The sequence below is a fragment of the Emydura macquarii genome, unplaced genomic scaffold (genome assembly GCF_026122565.2).
Source record: "Emydura macquarii macquarii isolate MOO-44397 ecotype Brisbane River unplaced genomic scaffold, CSIRO-AGI_Emac_v2 contig_2448, whole genome shotgun sequence".
Lineage (NCBI taxonomy): Eukaryota > Metazoa > Chordata > Testudines > Chelidae > Emydura > Emydura macquarii.
The window spans coordinates 970,041-981,112 of record NW_027132585.1 but is presented as its reverse complement, the minus strand read 5'-3'; positions in this window follow the sequence as shown (position 1 = coordinate 981,112).

Sequence of the window (11,072 nt, the reverse complement as noted above, 5' to 3'; positions counted from 1 at the left end):
GCACAAGGAAAGCATAACTAACACTGAGTAAGATGGAAGAAATGGAAAGTTACAAAAGTTTAGTGTATTTTTTTGAATTTGTTCCTTTGTCCAGGGCTTCTCCTTCATCTTTATTTAAATAAAAATCCTGTTTTTTTATTATCCCAATCCTATCAGTGTGGAGTTGATGTTGCAAAACATCATGTTGCAAAACAGAGGCCCTTTGATGCCAACATCTGATTCTATAACTGATGACTTCAGAACTTCAGAAGCCCAGCTGCTATGGAGACGGATCCTGTTACCAGATGGTTTAAGACCTTCTAGAATCCTTCATATGTTATGTCAAAGGATCCAAAAGTAAACATGACTTTGAGTACACTAAGGTTCTGTTGCTTATAAAATGGAAATGACCTATCTTTGCGACCTCAAAGTTGTTTTTGTACTTGTGATTGCTTCTGACGATGAGAATAACAGGTTATAAAGTTGTAATGAAAACTATCAAAAAGAAATAAGTTGATAAAACATTATAAAAAAGGCAGACATGAGGGAATATAATCTTTAATAATGATTAGTTGAAAGTTAGCTTTGGATCCATGTTAAAATAGGTCAAAGCTGTTTTGATTCTTTGTAGCCTTAAATTTGAAGGGTAATAGAAGGGTAACTGTCTTCTCCATTTGCTTTTGACAGATTTATTTGAAGTGTAACCCTTCTGCCAGTTGGAATCAGCAGCAAAATGGGCTGGATTCAATATCTAAGGGTGCCTGTCAATAATGCAACACCAAATCAGCTTGAGCCCCCACCCAGTCACCTGAGAAATTACACACTATCCCCTGAGTGCTGCCAAAAAGCAATACTTCCTTCTCGCAAGCACAGTGTCTGAGTATAGAAAAGGTAAACTTTTAATAAAAGGAAGGAAGCAACTCAGCACGGGTTTGGGAAAACAGTGCAAACAAAATTCATCAACACAAAACAATGAGCAGAACCCCACCCCAGAGTACGTGGGGCCATGTCCTTTACCTCTCCCTTTTTGCTTCCTCTCACCCCCCAATCACAATTGCTGTCCTGGGTCGGTGACAACCTAGAACTCGGGCTGCATCCAAGTGAGTTCACATCCCACCTGGAGGAGGTGGGAGAGAGCAGAAGAAGGGCTCTGTGCTTGCCCTACTGACTATCGTACCTGCACTGTTCACCTCTCCACCGCTGGGCTTGGCTAGCCCTCGCCGCCTGCCGAGCTTGGATAGCTCCCTCTGCTGGCCATGCTGCTTTCCACTCTACTCCACTGGTCACTCGCTTCACTCTGCTATTCAGTGACCTCTGCAGGTCAGTCTCAGTGATTTCAATGCTCAGACTCTCAGCAATTTCAGCTCTCAGAGATCTTGATCTCAGTGATTTTGGGGGTGGGGAGGAAGGATCCCGCTGCTGATGCAGGAACACTGTCCCTGGTTTTAACAAAACAAAAGACTCCAAGAGGAATCCCCATTTAGTTCTATATTTGAACAGTGGGAGTAGACAGTCAAACCACGCCTGGGGATCTTGGGCAGAGCTCGTGCAATCTGACAGAAAAAACATGTCTCACCCCCTCTTGCCTTCACAGCGCTCTGGCATGAGAATTCGAAATAGAGCTCAGCGAGCAAGGCTAACAGTGAACACACTAAGCTACCATTTGTTCATACAAGAAGGGGGCAACATTTCATTACCCCTGCAATTAACACTAAAGTGATTTGTAACCCAATCCCAGCCAAACTGACCATTTCCCAACATGCTAAGCATTCAAATACAGTGCCCATGCAGATACAGTGCCCCTCCTTTCAGCTGGTTCAGCAGTGGAGGGCCACTCAGACCCTGCTTACACAAATTATGCAGTTAAATCTTAGATGTTTGATTAATAAACCAAACTTAAGCATGACCAGTTGATATCCTAGTTATTTCTTTAACAGAATCTATTACTTATAGTCCGTTCTCCAAATGGGTTACTTTCCCCTTCTGTGGCTGCTCAATTCTAGCGTCATAGCCTGTGTCATGACAGACGGGATCTTGTGAGTGGGGGTTGTATGTTAATGAGCTTCTCTAACATCCAACACTAGATTTATAAAAACTTCAATGAGCAACTCTAAGGGGCTGTTCAGCTGTTGTGGCAAAAGGGAAAGGACTAGTGCAGAGAGATCATTACATGATAATTTCTTACACTTCCCCACTCCTGTGTAGCATGTTTACATGAGACCAATCTTTTCCACTCTGTTTTCCCCTTCAGCACATCAGGTAGCTCTGACTGAGAAGATTTGTTTGGTCAGTGGCAGGTTCCTTCTCTTGGATACATTTGTCTACTCTCTTGCCTGTCCAAGGTCTGAAGATATTTTCTTCTGAAACTGGCCCTAGAAGCACCTGCAGTAATATTGGTCATCTGCAGTTGTTAAAAGCCTCAGTAGCATTCAGCTCCTGGTACCACACATTTCTTATTTTAATAAGCACACTTATCTCAGACTTAGAAATGCCACTAGCTCAGCAGGGGACAGGACTCAAGGACTCTCCAGAACTAAAATAATTTTCTGCCAGTGATACTTATCCTTTTCCTCTTAGACTTAAATTCCCAAATTTGCACACATTGTAACATTTGGAAATGATTTTCCTTGGTACCAGTAGTAACAATGCAGATTTGAGTCAAGTCATGAAAATTGAGGTCGCCCATATTTTGATGGCCAACAGAATTCCACTTGTGATGTGCCCTCGCCTCTTTAGAAATAAACTGTTTCTGGAATCTTCTAAATGAATAGTGAAGGGAAAGAAAATATGATTTAAAACTGAAGGGTATAGTTATGGCTCTTTTGTATCTAATCCTCTTTATGCCCGTCAGCAATTTTGAGGCTGTTTTGGAGGCTGTGAGCATATATGTGCTATTTAATGGCTGAATACTTATTTTCAAGTTTCCATAAGCTTTTAACTAGATCTCGTCAGTAAAGGGATTTCCCCCTGCTTACCTCCTTCTCCACATTTTTTTGAGAAACAGGGTAATAAATTTTCATTTTGTTGGGTAAAAAGTCCAAAATTTTCAATGGAAATACATTTTTTTGGAAAAATGTCTGAGTTGTATTCCATATTAAAAAATACTATGGGGACCAACTGGCTAGGCAACAGTTCAGTAGAAAAAGACTTGGGGGTTACAGTGGACAAGAAGCTGGATATGAGTCAACAGTGTGCCCTTATTGCCAAGAAGGCTAACGGCATTTTGGGCTGCATTAATCAGAGCATTGCCAGCAGACCGAGAGAAGTGATTATTCCCCTCTATTCGGCATTGGTGAGGCTGCTTTTGGAGTACTGTGTCCAGTTTGGGGCCCCCCCAGTACAGAAAAGATGTGGACAAATTGGAAGAGTCGAGCAGAGGGCAACAAAAAAGATCAGAGGGCTGGAGCACATGAGTTATGAGGAAAGGCTGAGGGAACTAGGCTTATTTAGTCTGCAGAAGAGAAGAATGAGGGGGGATTTGATAGCAGCCTTTAACTACCTAAAAGGGGGTTTCAAGGAGGATAGAACTAGGCTCTTCTCAGTGGTAGTAGATGACAGAATAAGGAGCAATGGTCTCAAGTTGCATTGGGGAAGGTCTAGGTTGGATATAAGGAAAAGCTTCTTCACTAGGAGGTGGTGAGCACTCGAATGGGTTACCAAAGGAGTGGTGTAATCTCCATCCTTACAGGTTTTTAAAGTGCAGCTTGACAAAGCCCTGGCTGAGATGGTTTCATTTGTGTTGTTCCTTCTTTGAGCAGGGGGTTGGACTAGATGACCTCCTGAGGTCCCTTCCAACCCTAATCTTCTATGATTCTATTGTAGAAAAATTTTGAGCAGCTCTGCTTTTCAGCCAAGACAGAAGCAATCAACTTCACCTTTCTCTCCTTTTCTGACTAGGACATCAGTAATGGTCCTTTTAAAATTGTCTTCATCAACAGCCAGATTTAATACTTAAATAACCCAACTCACTTCAATTTAAACAGTACAATCTTTTGTCAATATACAGATGAGGAGAAAAGTAAAAGTCAGAAGGAATGCAAGTTCACAGATATCTAAATGTATTAAATTAATACTACAGTAAAGCTCTTTGGAGCTGCTCCATAACTTGAAAGTACAGAATATGAAAAGATTATCTTCCATACAGCATGAAGGATATATGGAAGGCCTGTCTTTGCCTGTGAGACATACTACAGCATAACATGTTCCTAAAAGGCCGTGTTTTGCACTTAAAAAAAAAAAGACCTCTGTAAAAGACCTCTTAATTGCAGTGAATGGAAAATTTTGCTCTCTTCAGAAAACTGGATTACTGTAGGGGACAATGTACATGGATTACCGTAGGGGACAATGTACATCTTAGTCTTCAATTACATTATTTTTTGCACAAAATAATATATTCCTGCTGGAATACTGTGTCCATTTCTGGTGCTCACAGTTCAAGAAGGATGTTGCTTAATTGGAGAGGGTTAAGAGAAGAGTCACAAGAACGATTAAAGAATCAGAAAACATGCCTTCTAGTGATAGATTTGAAATGCTCAATCTATTTATCTTAACAAAGAGAAGGCTAAGCTCTTACCATCTGAGTATCTACATCGGGAACACATATTAAATAAGGTGTTCTTTAATCTAAGCAGAGAAAGGTATAACTTGATTTTATGGAAAATTGAAGTTAGTCAAATTCAGGCTGGAAATAAGGGATACATTTTTGATAGTGAGGGCAATTAACAATTGGACCAATTTGCCAAGGGCTGTGGTAGATGTTCCATGACTGGCAATTTTTAAATCAAGATTGGATATTTTTCTAAAAGATCTGTCCTATGAATGATTTTGGGGGAAGTTCTATGGCCTTTGTTATCCAGGAGGCTAGAGTAGATGATCACATTAAATAACCTGTTAAAAAATACCTTATCATGGCTTGAGCGTGCTATTTCTGCACAAACCATACATATAGGCACGGAGCTCTGCAGCACCCCAGAATAAGCTTCTGGATCTCTGTTTTGTTTGTTGAATTGTTTGGGGTATGTTTACACTCCAGCTCATGTGGACAAACACCTGCTGGCTCTGCTCAAGCTAGCATGCTACAAACAGCAGCATAGCCAGAGGTAGCACGGGAGGCAGATCAAGTTGGCTGCTTGAGTACAAACCTTCCTAGAACCCTTGGGTATATACTGAGGCAGCCAGCCTGAGCTGCCAGTTGTGCTAACCCCAGACACACCACTATTCTTAGCACTCTTGCTGGAGACAACCTAGTGTGTGTCTGTCTACCTGAGCCAGGAAGCACAATCCCAGTTGCAATGTAGATGTAACCCTTTACGAGGTGGAACTTTCTGCAGAGCTAGTCAGTTCTCCTGGCCAGGGCATAATGGACCAGAGCCATGACCCTGCATACTCTCTGTGATACTGTGTGGAATGTGAATGATCAGTCATAATATCACTGATACCAATGTCACAGATCTGCAATAAATATTGTATAGGATCTGGCATGCAAGGTACCAATGGAAACATCATGATTTGCTGAGATTGATAAACTTGTTTATTCATATGTATCAATTTTGTGTTCTAAGTTTTAAAAATGTACGGTAAATCTGTATTCCACCTTGTGCTGGGTTTCTGGATGACAATCCCCTGTCCCCCCACCCGACAGGATGGCAGCAGTACTAAGCCTGCTTAATGACCCATCAAGGGCACTCAACGGTATTATGAATCCAGTGAAAGAATCCGGGGCTACACCTTATGAGTCACAAGGATGTGTAAAAACATGCCCAAGGAAGGGGACTCTGTGGCTTTTCCATGCCATGTGGTGTATGCCTGTGTTTAGGGCAAGTCACATGGCAATGGGACATAACAGGCAGCTGCATCATCCCCATCTTGTCTTCACTTCTGCTTCCTATCTCTGGATCAACTCATCTACAACTGAAGCTGTGAAACAAAGGTTTGAGCCCCATCCAGGTACTGGATGCACACCAGAGAAACTTTACAAGCCTGCAAACTCCACAATCCTGCTGAGAATCTGATACATACAAATGACTGTAAAGTCCATATGTATCTGATTGCTTTGACCATTTAACATTTCTCTTCTCATTTGTTTCTTTCATTTTATTTCAAATCTTTAGTTTTAGTTACTAAAGGGTTGGCCGGCAGCGTAATATGTTGGGTAAGATCCAAATTTATATTGATTTGGTAACGTGGCTGACCCTTAGGGGCTCAGGAGAATGTTTTTGGTACTAGGAATAGAGTTTTAATAATTTATCTCTTTACTAGACTTAGTGCTAGTTGGGGGCCAGAGACTGAAATGCAATAAAGGGGGCTATGTATTTCTTTTTGGGGGGCTTCTTAACCAGTGTGGAAATCAGCAGCACTGTTTGTACCTGGTTGAGGAATCTAACTGCAGCGTTAGCCACCAGTTTGGGAGAATCTGCTCTCATTTTTGGAGCCTGCCCTTACCTTTACATTTTCAGGTGGGCTACCGTAGGCACAGACCAGTCACATTCACTACCATTCGTCACATGCCACAGGGAAGTTGGGAGGCTAGGTTCGTGCATACTCCTTATTGAAGAGGTTAGAATTTTGCATGGTCCTTCACATGCCATCAAGTAGGATTGTCTGTATAAGAAGTCAGTGTGGGGCAACCTGGGGTCTAAATCTACAGCACACTAACGGTCCATGCTAACCCTGCTGCTGCACACTGGAAGGTCCCTAGTGTGCTTGACCTAGTGGTGTTTGAAATGTTCAGTGATCTGCTTCAGGGTCCACAGTTTTTGCATGGCATGCTAGAACTCTGTAGATTTACAACACAGCTTGCCCTGCACTAACTTATATAAAATGTCCTTAACAAAAGGTGTATTAGAAACAGGGAGAAAATGGAATGAAAACCAGAGAAACATTTTGTTTAACACATGAGAAGTGTGAATCCAGATAAGCTAACTGAAAGAAGGCATTTTCACTTGAGTTACAGAATAAAGAAGAGGGTATAGCTTCCATATTTTGAAAGCAATCTTTTCTGGTCAGCCAGTCCTCATCAGGCCATCCTGAGACTATACCAAAACCAATAATCCCAAGTAAATGTATGAACCTGTTTTCTTTATTTTTGTAATGATAGCACTAAGACACTCCAGGTGGTATATTTTAATGTCATTACTGCATTTTTGAATGATTATAGTCACTTTTCTCTCAGTCTTCTCTCTTGTAACTTCACCTGAGGCATGCTAGAATCACCTAGAAATGCATCGCCTATTGTATCTTATTGCTGAATTACGAAACGGACAGCAATATCTGAACAATCTGATGGCTAACTAGAGTTCTGAGAAAAAAAGCTAATAGAGCAGAAATTCATATCCAGATGCCTCATTTGTAGCACTTTTTCTTCCCGGCCAAAGGTTTGTGGGTTAAATCCCATATCCCTGGCCTGATTCTCTATGTAAATCAATGTAAACCAAGCGTGTGAAGTTACTTGAATTATATTTGTTTTATATTGAAACTTCCAGAGCCGTGTTAGTCTGTATACAGCAAAAACAACGAGAGTCCTGTAGCACTTTAAAGACTAACCAATTTAATTTCTGCAGGCATAAGTTTTCATGGGCTGTAACCCACTTCATCAGATGTAAGGAATAGAAATCAGATAGGAGGTATATATATACATCTAAGGGTAAGGAACAACAATGGGGAAGTTAGGTATAAGCAAAGTCCATTCAGTTAAAGTAGTTGAGGCCTATTCACAACCATTGATTAGGAGGTGAGAATGTGTGAACAGTGACAACTACTTCTTTATGCCTGCAGAAATTAAATTGGTTAGTCTTTAAAGTGCTACAGGACTCTCGTTGTTTTTATTTGTTTTATAGTGTAAGGGAAATTAGAATTACAGCCTAGCATTTTAAATTACAGAATGGCATTGCACCGCAGTACATGATAGGAATGCTATAGTGCTAGAGATACAATGGTCAATAATTCTCTGGCAGTAGTCAAAGGGGGGGCAGCCTTCAGAATCCTGACCAATATTCCTCTTAGTGAAAGTCAGTCAATTTCTAATATGGCAAAACAAGGCTGAGTGTATGATGCTGACGGATACATAATTGCTCCATATGCCTACAGAGTCAGTATACCAGAGGAATCTATGTTAGAAACAATGCAACTATGGAAGGCACTGTACAAAACTGTACTAATTTGCTGCGGGCTGGCATTTTGTATGACTCTTGCTGCTTTTTAATGATCTACCAAGGTACAACCCTTCCCTTAATCCCACCCCTGCTGCTGATTGGGCAAAATTCAAGCTTCTCAGGCTTCAGGCAAGAGCAACAACCACCACCCTGATTTTATAAAAGCTGCCAAAAATACTACACTACATAACTCTTGAAAAAAAATATTTATCCTCTTTGAAAGTCTGCTGTAATTTGTGGAAAACTCCAAGGATCTGGCATCCTTTGATTTTAACAGCAATGAAAAAAATCCCAGCTCGTGGTGTCTTTGAAGTCTGGTGAATCCCATTTATAGGGAATAGGGTTAATTTTTATGACCAGAAATGGGGAAGAGTCATTTTAATTTAGCTAAAACTTCAAACATTTTAGATTTATTTTATGTTGTGGGGCCTATGTCCTTTTTTATTATTATTCATATTGCTGTGGTGACCAGGACCCCACTGTATTAGTCACTATAGATATGTAGCAGAAAGAGTGTCTGCCCCAAAGACCTTACTATAGCCTTCCTGTGATATAGGAGTGTTTGTTTCTGGTGTTGCAGAACCTGAAGAGACATCCTCACACATTGCAGCAACTCTTGGATGAACCTTCAGTCAGTAATTTACGTGATGAAATCCTGAAGCTCAACAGAAGTTGAAGAGCTCAAGGCCAAACTCTCCTGGGAGACAAGATTAAAATGGGAATATTGGAAGTCCTCCAAAGAGTCTGAATGGACGCCCAAAATATGCCTCAAGTATGAAAGGAGTGGGAAGACTTCTAATCCACGTCATTGCCAGTGGATATTGTGAAGGCCAAAACTATAACTGGGTTCAAAAAGAGAATTTGATAAATTCATGGAGAATCGGACACAATTGCTTACTCTGCATGTCCCTAAGCCTCTGCCTGCCAGTTGCTGGGACTGGAAAACAGGGGGAAGGGAAAATCACTCAAAATTGCCCTGTTCTGTTTATTCCCTCTGAAGCAACTGGCAGTGGTCACTGTCAGAAGACAGGATACTGGGCTACATGGACCATTGGCCAAAGCCAGTATGCCCATTCTTATGTTCTCAATGACTTTTCAATATTTTTGGTTAATAAAACTTTTGCATCATTTTCTTTGTTTATACAGACTGTTCTTCCTTTTGTTGACAAGGCAACATTCGCAACTGGGTTATGCAGGTGCCACATGAGCACAAACCATGGAAACCAGAGGAATTGTGCTTACTTATGCTAGCGGTAGTTTGCTCCACAAGAGGTGAATGCACTTCATATTTGCTTTTTTATAATCCCTAATGAATTAAAAAAAAAAACCCTGAAGATATAAGCATACACTTGTTTTGTAATTTTGCCTTATTTTGTACCTTCTTTTTAGTAACAAGGAGCAGTAATTAAGAAAGGAAGCATTAGAATGTGAATATCTTGAAAACAGACTCTTATGGAATATAGGGAATATGTACTTCTAAATGTATACATTGGCTTAAGGACCATAATTATGAGTGTTCAAGCATTTGCTACAGACTCAGTTTAACACCCCTGTCACACACCTTTAGTTCTGCAGTTGTCCACAGAGTCTTTCAGGAAAAACAGGATAGACAGGACCTGAATTTCTAATAAGATAACACGTGGAAACCACTCAAAACTAAAGTGCTTTTGTGGGATGCACTCTTATTTATTAGAGTTCACAATGAACTCCTTATAGCATGAAGTACTTCAGTGCAAAGGACATTATGAAGTAACTTAATTCTTAAAGGGCAACCAATGTTTTCACAGCAAAGAAAATCTCACATTAATGGATGTATTTTATTAGATAGCAGCAGTTGGATTTCAATGGGGTCACACAGTGTAATTTCAAAAATATCTAGATATTTTGTATTTGTGCCAAGTTAGCAGATGTACTCTAATTAGTAAAAAGTGATATTCTCATTAGAGGTCATCATAGTCTAACAACTATGGTCATGTAGTTTATATGACACCTGAACCATGAGAAGTAAAAAAAAGCTTTAAACTGAAATCCCCTCAGGCTTGAGTTATGCTAATGGCTCAGTAAGTAACCATGTGCTATAATTTCAAAAAAATGCTGAAAGATACATAGAACAGTAGGTTCATACACTAGCATACTGCATTAGCCCACAGATTAAGACTCATTTAATCTGTTACCTAGTGAACATTTGATATTACAGAATCACCATATAGTTTATAATTATTTTAAAAAACTTGGAAAAGCCCAGACTAGAATAGAATAGACTTTTCCAGTCACTAGTGAAGTAGATTAGCATAAGCATGTATAAACATCAGTACGCAGCACCTGCAAATATTATGCCTGTTAAGTATCTAGTGCTAGCAAATCACTATTATGAGTACCAAGGCCTCAATTCAGCTAAACACAAGATTAACTGCTTGCTGAATCAGGGTTCAAAGATGGAATTCTCAAAGGAGAATGAGGAATTCAGGTAGTCTAGCAGTGGCTACCTAAGCAACCCTATGTGCCCTGGTGTGCCTCTCCTATAGTAATACCCTTTCTTATGGGCCCCTTAAACAATCCAGAATGTCTTTATTGTGGTTTATAGCACTGCTTTTAGGGCTGGTTTAATACTAAATACACTCAGTTCTCAATTAAAAAATAATCCATATCAAGTCCAAAATCACAAGCTTTACTTGAAGCTAGCAGTTCCCAACCCTCTCCAGTTAGAACTCAGCTCTTTAACCTTGCTTCCTTACCACCCCCCAGTCACAAAACTGCAGCTTCCTGCTGTCTTTTATATTAAAGCACCTGATTCCCTTCAGGAGAGGCTCATCCGGTAATCAGAGATTGGCTTAGCCTCAGGCTTTCCAGCCGATGGCAAGCCACTCTGTTACAGGTGCCCAATTCCCACTGATTTTCAATGGATATCAAATTACCCAGAGATGTAATTGCAGCTGCTTTGAA